We start from the raw sequence: 13285 nt of genomic DNA, 5'->3' as shown, positions 1-13285 counted from the left end.
ATTGCAAACACAATAATCCTACTCTGTTGAGCTCTTTTAGACTGGCAAAATTTAAACAAGAACCTCCTGAGGTTTTCTACCTTTACTCATGCAGTTGTCAATGGCCTGAAGCCAGGATACTGAGCGCCCTTATTCACTTCAAGCTGTCAGATTAGACATGGATTGACTGCAGGAGAAGATAAACAAACACATCACGTTCAAAAACCATTACATGCAAAGCAGTAAGTCCTCATCAAAACTCCTTCTGCGTTCACCAACCACCAACCCTCTAGGCAGATTTTAAAACTCACACTGAGTGAGTTCTGGGCCTGACTTTGTAGAGATTTCAATGAACAGAGCAGTAGGGAAAAGCAACACACGCCTGACATCCCCAATGAGATTTGGGCATGAACTCTTGCACCTCTTGCCTGATTGTCCTCCACCATTGACAACACACATTTAAAAAAGATTAATCCTTTTTTAAAATTCAGTGCTAAAGTAGCTTAGCGCTAAAGAGTGATGAGCAGTACATGGGCCACGGCACATACTCAAGAGGGACACAACAGCCAAGCTGCAGGTACAGCACCTATTGTTCCTTTCCCTTCTTGCTCTACCTCTGTCTCACACCTCTCTGCTTCTAGAGGCTTAGTGTCTTTCTGGGTTCTTCCCATTTCCAGCAGTGGCAACAACAGTTGATTGGAGAAAATGGACATTGTCCAGTCAGCATCAGTCCACTTTTCCCAGGCACTTGACTGATGGCAGATCAAGGGAAGGCTGGAAGGTGCCAAAGAATAAGGACATGGAGTTGGCTGTCCTCTACGGGAGCTCACAGAAGGCTGGAAAGAAGATGTATGCATTTCCTTTTCCACAGACCACCAGCCCAAGGGAAGAGCTTGGGAGAATCTCCCAGCGTGGTTTTACACAAAGTTGTGATATTGCATTAGACCCCTATGCCTTGACTGTTTTCTCTTGAGTTTTAATGTTATCTAGATAGATTTCAAGAAGTTAAGTCATTTTAGCGTTATATTCTTTGTAACATATATATTTTTTTAAAGGACTTGGTGCTAATGCAACAAAAAGTGCTGCAATGCTTCCTCTCGAAATGTTAGTTTTGGAGTTACTTTTATGCTAGGATAGGAATGGAGCAGCCACTGTACAGTGGTGGGAAAGGGAATTTAAGGTAAAGGTAAAGGTGCCCCTTGACAATTTTTGTCCAGTCGTGTTCGACTCTAGGGGGCGGTGCTCATCCCCGTTTCCAAGCCATAGAGCCAGCGTTTTGTCCGAAGACAACCTTCCGTGGTCACATGGCCAGTGCGACTTAGACACGGAATGCTATTATCTTCCCACCAAGGTTGTCCCTATTTATCTACTTGCATTTGCATGCTTTCGAACCACTAGGTTGGCGGGAGCTGGGACAAGCGACGGGCGCTCACTCCGCCGCGTGGATTCGATCTTACGACTGCTTGGTCTTCTGACCCTGCAGCACAGGCTTCTGCAGTTTAGCCCGCAGCGCCACCACGTCCCATAAAAGGGAATTTAAAGGACAGGAAATTGAGTGGAGAGGCTGGTGGAAGAGGGAGGGAGGGTGTTCACTGTAAGAAAATGGGGATTGGGCAGGGACAGCAATACTGTATAAAATACCTTGGATATGGGGATACAGAAAGTAAACAGTACCATTATGATATGTAAAGAAATTGTATACAGTATTTTGTTGTTACGCACTGTCAAGTTGCCTCCAATTTATGGCGACCCTATGAATGAGCAACCTCCAAAATGTCCTGTCCTCAACTGCCTGGCTCAGCATTTGTAAACTCAAGCCTGTGGCTTCTTTTAGGGAATCCAACCATCTCATGTTTGGTCTTCCTCTTTTCCTGCTGCCTTCCACCTTTCCCAACATTGTTGTCTTTTCCAGAGAATCCTGCCTTCTCATCACACAGCAGGACAACCTCAGATTCTACTTTTTTTGCCTCCAGAGATAGTTCAGGCTTTCCATTTGCTCTGGGACCCACTTCTTTGTCTTTGTGGCAATTGAGGGGTGCCCACAAAGCTCTCCTCCACACCACATTTCAAATGAATCAATTTTTTTTCCTGACAACTTTCTTTCCTGTCTAGCTTTCTTCTTTAATAAGAAATAGTATAAAGAGTATGAAAGCACATGCTTCAAATCATCCATCTGGATGAACTCACAGGGATGCTTATCCCTCTTTAGGTTACCACGTCATGAAATACCTAGATCATGGGTCTAGTCTTAGGTACTTCAAGCAACCAATTGTGACTCTGGGGAACTATAATGTTTTGCCTGAGTACATTAGAGCTAAGTATTGTCAGCAAAGTAGCAACTAGTGAAACTCTTATTCCTGGTTTCTACTTCCCAGATACAGTATTATTTTTACCCGAATCAAGCCACCTCACAATATCAACTGGTGGGGAACACAAGCAAGAAGGTACTATTGACCTCATGTCCTCCTTGGAGTTTTTTTCGAGTGATTCGGTAGGCCACTGTGGAACAGACTGCTGGACCTTTAGAGAAATCTAAAATAGGGCTCTTTATGTTGCCTTTGAGGTCCTGATCCAAAGACAGTGGAGCCCAAAAGGGGTAACTCAAAATTCTGGGGGAAAGTCTGTACACAGTGGTCCTTTCGCTACCGTAAGCTCTACTGGGAAGGTACATCTCCATTTATTCCATGCGGCATGGACGGGAAACTCATGAAACTGATGAGTTGTGAGGCACTGCTTATTCAGTTACTAGTATAGTGTCAGGAACAGTGCACTAGGAATGATTTGTTGAAAGCAGCCATCCAGAAAGAAGGCTTGCATGTGTGGCAACATGTTGCACGTGGGTAAGTTGAGTTAGGAAAGGATCCTCCCTGGCAGATTAATTATTAATTATTGATACCTCATACTGTAAAGGAATTGGTTCAGTTTTACAGAGAGGAATAAACTGTTGATGTACTTTATGATGTCCACTTTCTATGTGCTCTAATTAACAGACTTCTTGTGAAACCCATAAGAAAGTTAGTTCCACTTAAGCTCCATAGGTTTATCTATGTCGCTTGAACTGTAGCCATAATGCAGGTTCCATTTGCACAGTCAAGGAGATAATCAGAGATTTTGAAAGATGAAATCAGCAAAATGAAAACCAGCGCAGCGAGGCTACTCACATTTGAAATACTGTAAACATAGCTGAATTATTATTTCAGAGATGAATGGCATTCAGAACTCTCTGACATTACTCAGTGCATTAAATTCAAAATAATGAATGAGGGTATAACATGTGTGCAATGCTGCCTCAGAGCACCTTAATCTAAGTCTCCCCAGTTGGCACGTTCTTCCACTAGTGCACCTCCCCGTGAGGTACACCTAGAAGATTACCTACGCGCCTCAGACTGTCCCTGACTAGACCCCCCTTGCTCTGGGCACACTTGCCAAGGCTTTGCTGGACCACTGGACAACTGGACCAGTCGTATCCCACACGCTGGACACCAATCAATGTGACAAACCCAGACCTACTGGGATCTGCCACACAGTTACACTAAGCTGCCACCAACCATTCCCTTTAAGAAGTCACACAGACCAGGGATGGATTTTTCAAACAATAAAAAGAATAAGGTTTATTTTAAATACACACAGGGAAAATAAAACAATCAGGTGAATAGGATAAAGTAACGTGGCTTATTCTCACTCATACAAGCATACAGTTTGGTTCACCCAGAACCCTTAACTTGAAGCACAGACCCTGAACCTATCAGTTCTGGCTAACCAACAGACACCTGAACCTATCAGGTTGGTACTCTGACACACAGAAGTACCCTGTCTGACACACAGACTCCCACAACAGCTTCTTCTTCCCAGCTGCTGCTTCGTCACATCCCAGTGTCTCTCAGCATCTCATCTCACACCACACAGGTTTCACATTTATATACAGTACAGCCCCTCCTCCTGATGTCCCGCCTTCCACTCCCCATAGGATGGAACTTTCCCTCCAAACCCATGACAGACAGGTAACATCAGTGCTGTATGTAACACCTCCCCTCTTTATAAGTTGTTTTGTAGGGGGAAAGCTAAGGTGCTTTTCACCAAAAAACAACCTTGATAAAACACACAACAACAGTTATACATACCATATTATACTTACTCATACTTACATTCTAAGTTAACCATAGCAAATAGGCATTTAAACATTTACCATATACATTACATCAATTTACCTTTATTCTTACAAACCAAATTCAAAACCAGGTACATTTAACCTTTTGTCATCATTATATACACATAGTTCATGTTCTTTCGCCGTCTTCATTCTTCAGGTCTTCCTGATAAGGCGTCAGCAACACAGTTCACTGACCCTCTGACCACCTTCACTTCAAAGTCATAGTCCTTTTTGAAGTTTCCTACTCAGGTAGGACACTGGATGCTGGGCACCATTCTCATCCTCCTGGCACAGAACTGCTCCTACCCCGCTGTTAGACGCATCGGTGTAGATGATGAACTCCCGGTCGAAGTCTGGAGCACGCAGGACAGGATAGTTGATTAACGCCTCCTTCAACCTCTGGAACGCCGCCTCACAGTCGCTGGTCCACGGGATGCGGTCATCAGCCTTCTTCCTCGTCAGATCGGTCAGCGGAGCCGCAATCTCGCTAAACCTCGGGATGAACTTTCTGTAGTAGCCCACCAACCCAAGAAATGATTTGACTTTTTTCTTGGTGTTGGGTCTAGGCCAATCACGAACAGCTTCTATTTTGGCCTCCAGGGGTTTTATCACTCCTCCCCCTACCATGTGACCCAAGTATTTTATTTCTGGGCTACCCAGCTGACACTTGCTGGCCTTTACTGTTAGCCCTGCTGCACTTAACCTCTGCAGCACTAACTCCAGGTGTATCAGGTGATCTTCCCAGGTATTACTGAAGATCCCTATGTCGTCAATGTAGGCCACTGTAAAGTCACTGAGCCCTGCCAAGGTCTGGTCCATCAGCCTTTGGAATGTGGCTGGTGCATTTCTGAGACCAAAGCTCAGGACTCGAAACTCATAGAGACCAAAAGGGCTGCAAAAGGCAGTCTTTTCTTGATCCCTGGGATCAATTCTTAATTGCCAATATCCCTTTACCAGGTCCAATGATGAGATGAACCGACAACCCCCTATGGTTTCAATCAAGTTGTCTAGCCTGGGCATTGGGTAGGCATCAGGAGTGGTTACACGGTTTAACTTCCTGTAATCGACACAAAACCTAATGCTCCCATCAGGCTTGTCCACAAGGACTATCGGAGAGGACCAAGGACTAGAAGAGGGGACGATTATGTTCTCCCTCAGCATCTCGTCCAGCTCCTTCCGCACCTTGTCCCTATAGGGTCCCGTTACTCGGTATGGGGATACTGCCTGCGGGGGTGCATCCCCTGTGTAGATCCGATGCATCACTCCCTTCACTATCCCCGGCTTGTTGGAAAACACCTGTTGATATTTACTAAGCAGCATTTTTAGTTCTTGCTGCTGGTCTTGGGTGAGTGCAGGACTGATCTTTACCTCCTCTGGGTTGTATTTTACTTCCCCTCTACCCTCCCAGAAGGGTAATTCCGCTTCCTCACTTTCAGCTGCTTTTATCGCGAATAAAACCCTCTGTTCCCCTCTGTAGTAGGGTTTTAGGGCATTCACATGAACCACCCTCCTTGCTTGGTTCTCCTCCTGCTCTATAAGGTAGTTCAGGTCTGACATCTTGGAAATGACCCTATATGGTCCTGCCCATTTGAGCTGCAGTTTATTCTCTCTGCAGGGCCTAAGCCAAAGCACTTCCTCCCCTGGGTCAAAGTGCCTCTCTCTAGCTTTGTGGTCATACCATGTTTTCTGTCTGACCTTCTGAGCTTGCAGGTTTTCTGCTGCCAGCTCTAGATTTCTCCTTAGGTCATTCATCAAGGTGTCTATGTATGTTACAACGTCTTGTGGGTCATCCTGGGTGATCTGCTCCCAATTTTGTTTGATCAAATCAAGGGGCCCTTTCACCCCTAAGTGTGCAGCAAACATGTCAGAATGCCCCCTTTGTAAGATCATGGGGCGATACTTCTCAGGTACCACCAGCTGACTTCTGATCCCATCTCCCCCTTTTGAGATATTCCTCAGGGTTTCTCTATATAAAATCCCCTTTTTCTCCAGAAATCTCACTGGGGTTTCAGGTGTTAGCTGGGCGTCAGTCACCTGTTCAAAACACTTTTGGAGAGTGGCGTCTGCCTTTTGCTCCTGTCCAAATCTGCTGTCTGTGGTTAAGGTTTCCACCACAGCTTCTGAACTCCCCTCTGCTTCCGTCTCTGGCTCATCATTACCCCCCTGAACTGTCCCTGTGGTGGCTTGTGAACGTGTAATCACTAGCACCCTTTTCACATGTTCAGCCAGGTCATTTCCCACGAGCACGGCTGCTGGCAGAGTCGATGAAATCGCTAGCCTCCAAACTCCCCTCCAGCCTTGAAAGTTGACAGGTACCTCTGCTACTGGCAGAGAGATTACCTGCCCCTCAATCCCTGCTACCTTCATGCTCTCATTTGGGATTATAAACTCCCTAGGAATAATATCTGGATGGCACAGGGTTACCTGGGAACAAGTGTCCCGCAGCCCCCTATACTGACGGTCAAGTATTCCTACGTCCACCCCTGCTGTCTCAAACAACTGAGAATCTGTTTTTATCAGCAAGCAGCGTTTTACCTCCACAAGAGGACCATTTTCCTCAGCCTGATCAGCAGAGGTAGCTGTTCCAGACTGAGTAGTCATGGCAACCGGCTCCCTCTGTGACACTGAGCCTTGCTCTTTCTGGACACAGAACACAGCTTTTGGCTTGGTCCCACTAGAATTCTGAGGCACCATTCCTTTTAGCTGCTTTAATTTCTCACACTCTGAGATTAGATGACCCTTTCCCTGACAGAAATAGCATTTTCTGGTGTATTTTGATTCTCTCTCATCTTGTTTTGGTTTTCCCTCCAAAATCTGAGGTCTTAGTTTCATGTCTGAGGGCTTCCCTTCACCATGGGCCCCTCCCCCTTGCTGGCTTTTCCCTGGTCCCTGAGAGTACTTGCTGTAGGTTTCTTTGGGTTTACCTACAGATTTCCCCTCACCCAAGGGCTTTCTTATTTGGGAAATAAAATCTGCGTTTATCCCATGTCTGGCAAAGACCAGTTTTTTAAACTCTGCAAAATCTTTCATCAGTTCCTCAGGCATCTCGGCATAGACCTCAGCCAGGCTACCACTGATTAAAGATCGCATGATGGTCATCTTCTCAGTTTCCCTCACTGAGAAGTCCACAAACGCTCTTTCCACTAAGGAAAAGAACACCTCAGGACAATCTCCCTTGTGGTACACAGGGAATTTCTTCAGGTCAGCTTTAGACAATTGGCCTCCCTCAGAATCCCTATTGTTATTATTGTTCTGGTTCATCAGTTCCAGTTTTCTTAACTCATACGCCATCCTTTCTTTTTCCAGAGCAATTTTCTCTCTCTCTAATCTTTCTTCTCTTTCCAATCTCTCTATTTCAAATTGCCGCTGTTTCTCTCTTTCCCTTTCTTCTCTTTCCCTTTCCTCCATTTCAAATTGCCTCATCCTCAGTTCATGCTGTTGGGCTATGAGCAATTTTCTAAGTTCTGGGTTCTGCTCTCCTGTGCTGTCACCCTGCACTGAGCCAAATTCATCCTCAGAACCTTGGTCAATCTGGGGGTCTTTCACTTCACTCATTTCGGCCATCTGGCTTCGAGTCAAGGGCATAATCCCCCCTCAGAACAGGCTGCTTTAAAAGTCAAGCCTCAAAATAAAACGACCGCTTTTTTCCTTCTTGCCTCAGAACCAGCTCTCCCTAGAGATTGCTGCTGTTCTTCAGCACTAACTTGCAACAGTATCGAGTCAGAGCCTACCCCCCTCTGCTGGGCCTCTCAGCTGGCAAGCTAGATCACTGTTACTATGCAGTTTTGCCTCAGCTTTTTCCCGCCAAAACTAGGCTGCCTCAGAGCACCTTAATCTAAGTCTCCCCAGTTGGCACGTTCTTCCACTAGTGCACCTCCCCGTGAGGTACACCTAGAAGATTACCTACGCGCCTCAGACTGTCCCTGACTAGACCCCCCTTGCTCTGGGCACACTTGCCAAGGCTTTGCTGGACCACTGGACAACTGGACCAGTCGTATCCCACACGCTGGACACCAATCAATGTGACAAACCCAGACCTACTGGGATCTGCCACACAGTTACACTAAGCTGCCACCAACCATTCCCTTTAAGAAGTCACACAGACCAGGGATGGATTTTTCAAACAATAAAAAGAATAAGGTTTATTTTAAATACACACAGGGAAAATAAAACAATCAGGTGAATAGGATAAAGTAACGTGGCTTATTCTCACTCATACAAGCATACAGTTTGGTTCACCCAGAACCCTTAACTTGAAGCACAGACCCTGAACCTATCAGTTCTGGCTAACCAACAGACACCTGAACCTATCAGGTTGGTACTCTGACACACAGAAGTACCCTGTCTGACACACAGACTCCCACAACAGCTTCTTCTTCCCAGCTGCTGCTTCGTCACATCCCAGTGTCTCTCAGCATCTCATCTCACACCACACAGGTTTCACATTTATATACAGTACAGCCCCTCCTCCTGATGTCCCGCCTTCCACTCCCCATAGGATGGAACTTTCCCTCCAAACCCATGACAGACAGGTAACATCAGTGCTGTATGTAACACCCTCCTCGAGTAAATATTCTGATTCAGAATAACTACTCTGAATCAATTACTTCCGAAATCTCTGGTATCTCTGATAGTATGTAAACTAGCCCTAGCAATGCACATTGATGGTTAAACTTTTTTCTTCAACACTTCCAATCCAGCCACTGGGTCAGATGCAATTTCTTGGATCCATCTCCTTTATCATGGCAATTCATACTTTACAAGATGATGCAATACCTTTGTTATTGTATTGTTCTAATAGTGTTATTGTTAAGTGTCCTTGACCTGGGGGGGAAGACTTTATTTGTTTATATGTTTTAAAGGCTACATAGCTATTTCCTAACGAAAATTAATTTTTTAGGAAATTAAGACAGAATACAATGTTTCAATTGTTAAAGAATATATGAAAATCCTATTACTGAAACATAAGAAAACCTATACTGTATAAGCATGTTTATCACAGCAAGTTCCCAATGTTTTCTTTTACAGTAATGTTGGATTGTAACATACACAACTGAGCTACAGCCCATGAAAACTTACAATATACCAAGACAAACTTGTTAGATTTCAAGATGCCCCTAGTTGCCATTTCTCCCCAGGGAAACTCACCTGGAACCTATGCTGATGACACCAGCATTGGCCAAGGAAATTTTGTTCTAAGCTTTACGGAAGTTTATTTATTATGCTTTGCCTGCTGTTCTGATATGATGTTTTGTTGGGTTTTATGTATAACTGTACTGTTGTTTTCATTCTGTTCTTGTTTTCTACCCTGAAAGCACAGATGTTCTGAAGGAGCACGATAATAATGTAACAAATAACTAAACATTTTTTTTAAAAAATCAGACTTTTCTCTAGAAAAAGTTTTGAGGATGAGTGTTATATACCCTTCCAATTTTCCAGAAAACATGAAGAACACTGGCAGACACGTGTGAATTTTAAAAAAGAGAGAGAGAGAGAGATTGCTTTCCCTTGGCATTCTTTAAAATCTTAATGATACGATGCTTCCCACTGTAATATTTTGAGTGACATTTGAGAATTATATTTTAGCTCAGAATATACAGAGGGCTTCCTGTTTTCATTCTGCATATTACTGCACATCATCACTCATCGCCAGTCTTCAAAAGGCTGCAACATGCTTTGAATGCCAAGCAGAGGAATACTTAAAAAGAAAACCCTACAAAAACCAGAAGCTGCAGAAACATTTGGTCTCTTGGCAGAAAATATGAGGAGTAATATTGACGGCTCTGGTGCTTATCATATCTGTCACATGGTTGGTTTGTAAAGGGTAAAGGCCAGCCCTTCCCTTTATAAAGAAAAAAATGTGTTTCCCATACAGAAGGAAAAATACTTTTAAGAAAAAAGTTTTACATAAAAGCAGTTTGAAAACCAGAATGATCTGGAGCCATTCTATTATGAGGTGAGGCGGAGGAGCCTGACGCTGAGAGAGACCCGGAAGGAAAAGACATGAAACCGGGCCTTCTCGGTGGTGGCTCCTCACCTCTGGAATAATCTCCCTCCTGAGATCCGCGCGGCCCCCCTTTGGGCACTTTTAAAAGTCAACTAAAAACATGGCTATATATTCAGGCCTTCCCTCCAGCTAACACTTGATTTTCTCTTGTTCTACCTTATTTATTTTTGTTCTATTTTTGTATTGTGCATGTTATAACTATGATTTATGTAACTCTTTGTATTATTTTATTGTTTATATTCATTGGAAGCCGCCTAGAGTAGCCTTTTAGGCCAGATGGGTGGGGTATAAACCAAATAAATAAATAAATAAATAAATAAATAAATAAATAAATAAATAAATAAATAAATAAATAAATAAATTTCTTAATTATGCCCACCAAAAAACATGCGCCAATCCCTCCATTTACTTACAGTGAGAGAGATTAAGCCCTGATTAATGGCTCCACTAGTATGAGAGGGGTAGTCCTGAAAATGACCTTTAAAGGTTTAGTATCTTTTATGTGTGGTCCCTAGGCTATTTTTTTACCTGCAACTTAACAACCACAAAGTCTTGGTCAACAAAGCAGAGTAGTTATCCATAAAATACTATGAATACACTTACTTCCAACTTGGACTGCCCATCCTACCCGCACATCCCAGGCTCAGTGACTGAGTGCATTAACCCCAAGGGAGGCCACTGGAGGGGGGAAAAAGGAATTGGGCCTTCTCAGAATTTGCTCCCCAACTTTGGAATACAGTGGTGCCCCGCATGATGATAATCCGTTCCACAGAAATCGCTGTTTAGTGAAATCATCGTCTTGTGAAACCCGTTTCCCCATTGGAATGCATTGAAACCCGTTTAATGCGTTCCAATGGGGAAAAATCATCGTTTTCTGCGAAGATCATCCACAGAGCAGCCATTTTGCGAAGCGCTGATCAGCTGTTAAAATGGCTGTCCTGCGAAGCATTGGTCCCGAAAACATAAGGAAGCCATTTTGAGAAGTCGCCAATCAGCTGTAAAAAATTGTTGTCTTACAAAAAAAAAATGGTCCGCGAAGTACAGACCAAATCATCGTCCAGAGAAAATTGCCCATTGGAATCACTGTTTTGCGAATCGCTATAGAGATTGCAAAACCTCGTCATGCAGATTCGTCGTTTTGCCCAGTACAGAAACCAAATAAATAAATAAATAAAATACATTATACTGAATTTCCTCCCATTCTTTGTGGTTTATTTAAATTTTAATATAAGCATTACTTCAGAATATCTGTGAAGAGGACACTTATAATTTTGAAATGTCAGTAATCTGCTTTAACTGATGAGGAGGGCTCCCACACTTACGGGACAACCCTGTACGTGTCTAGTCATAAAGAAACCCGTCTTCAGTGGAACTGAGCCCCATTAAACTTAGTGGAGCTTGCTTATGAGTAGACAGGTACAGGCATGCACTGTAAAAAAAATATGTTTTCCTTCTCTGACATTCAAACTTTGCACTTAAGCGCTGGAAAATTTTGCTTGCTATAACATCCTGCAAAAAAATACAGAGCACTTTACTTGTTTCTAAGCTTTCCAAATAATTTTCTATTCAAGAGCTCTCCAATCCAGCCCCCAACATTTGAAGTTAGAGCTGGTATATAAACTCCAGCTTGAAACTCTGAAAAGTTAAGGCCAGCCAGTACTGACAGCGCTGCGTGAGACAAATCAGAGATCCGACTCTTTATGTATGTCAGAGTCTGTTATTTGGACACTAACTCTCATAATCCCTGATGGATGCTGGGAGGGATCGTCCCTGAAGTAACTTTTTTTTTCAGTCTCTGGACTCGGTATAATACAATACAGCATCTCTATGTTCCTAAAAAAAAAAACACTCATTCATTAGCATTCCTATAGGTGCCAACACAAGTGCAGACTGAGAAAATTAAAATGGGGGGGCACATAAAACAAAATTGTGTCATATTCTTTGTAATATGTTTATCCTGCCTTGAATACACATACAGTAGTAATCATCCATGCACATTTTTTCTCTCTCCAAGCATTATTTTTGTAAAACAAAATGAAGTTTAGTCATAATTCAAGCCATCTGCAATGAAGGATAGCACATAAGCTTTTTTTTTTTTTGTACCACATTTGGGAATGCCTGCCACCAATTACTGCTAAAAGTAAATACATTCTTGTACAAAATTCAGATATGACAATATCATTCCCCTAAAGAATATTTGGGTTCCATTCAGCAGTCAATACCAGAGCAGACTGATCCTAGTTGTGTTTACTCAGAAGTAAATCCCAATGCTTTCCAGTGGATTTCTTTCCAAGCTAGTTTGCTTAGGTCTGCATGCTTACAGACACAGCCTCAAAGGCTGGCATTCTTTAACCAAACCTGAACTTTGCCCCGAGCGCAGTGACACAGATCTTCCTTTGTTTCAGCTGAACTGTTATTATCCTAAACAAGGCCAGCAGCTTCTGTCCCTCACCCTGCAGGCCCAATTTGCCTTTCATGATCTTTCTGCCTTGACAGCATTCAATGCCTTTCTAACCCACTTCCTAAACTCACAAACAAACAAACCTTTGCCTTATTTCTGTAGGCAATATCAAATGTGGACATCAGCAATAATGAAGATAGAATATTAAGGCTGGAACAAAACACATGCATGCGCATACTGGCCATCATCCTTTATGCCAAGCTTTCCCTAACCTGCCACAGGTATTGGAACACAACTCCCATCACCCCCAGAAAGTATGATCCTCTCTCTCTTTCTCTCAACGCAAACAAAACTGCCCACCAATTTAGCAGACAAAACTGACAGATACCACCTTTTTAAATAAAATGCATCCTCTCAGAGGCAGGACAGAACTGGTACCATCTCCACGCAATCGGATTATGTCCCTTATTTTAATTTATTTATTTATTTGATTTATTTATTTGATTTATATCCCGCCCATCTGGTCTATACGACCCCAGTAGGCGGCTTCCAGTATAACAAAAACATATAATAAAATAACAGAAAAAGTACATAAAACTTCAAAAAACAATTACAAACCAGAAAGAGGGTAAAATAAATAGAGAAAAATAAGGGAAACACTTATCCCCCCCGCTTCTTCCTTCTCTTTGCCTAGCAGAACTGGAAAGAAAAACCAAGACGCTCCCAGAACTTCCAACTGCTGACTGGA

General features: G+C 43.2%; 1 protein-coding gene across 5 annotated transcripts in view; it reads right to left on the bottom strand.

The window, feature by feature from the left end:
• METTL24 (methyltransferase like 24) overlaps positions 1-13285 on the bottom strand; it is a 161162-nt gene that overhangs the window by 147064 nt on the left and 813 nt on the right. The gene's annotated exons all lie outside the window — the stretch shown is intronic.

This window comes from Pogona vitticeps, chromosome 1 (genome assembly GCF_051106095.1).
Source record: "Pogona vitticeps strain Pit_001003342236 chromosome 1, PviZW2.1, whole genome shotgun sequence".
Classification (NCBI taxonomy): Eukaryota; Metazoa; Chordata; class Lepidosauria; order Squamata; family Agamidae; genus Pogona; species Pogona vitticeps.
Note: the sequence above shows the minus strand (reverse complement) of the source record. Positions and strands in the feature narration are given on the sequence as shown.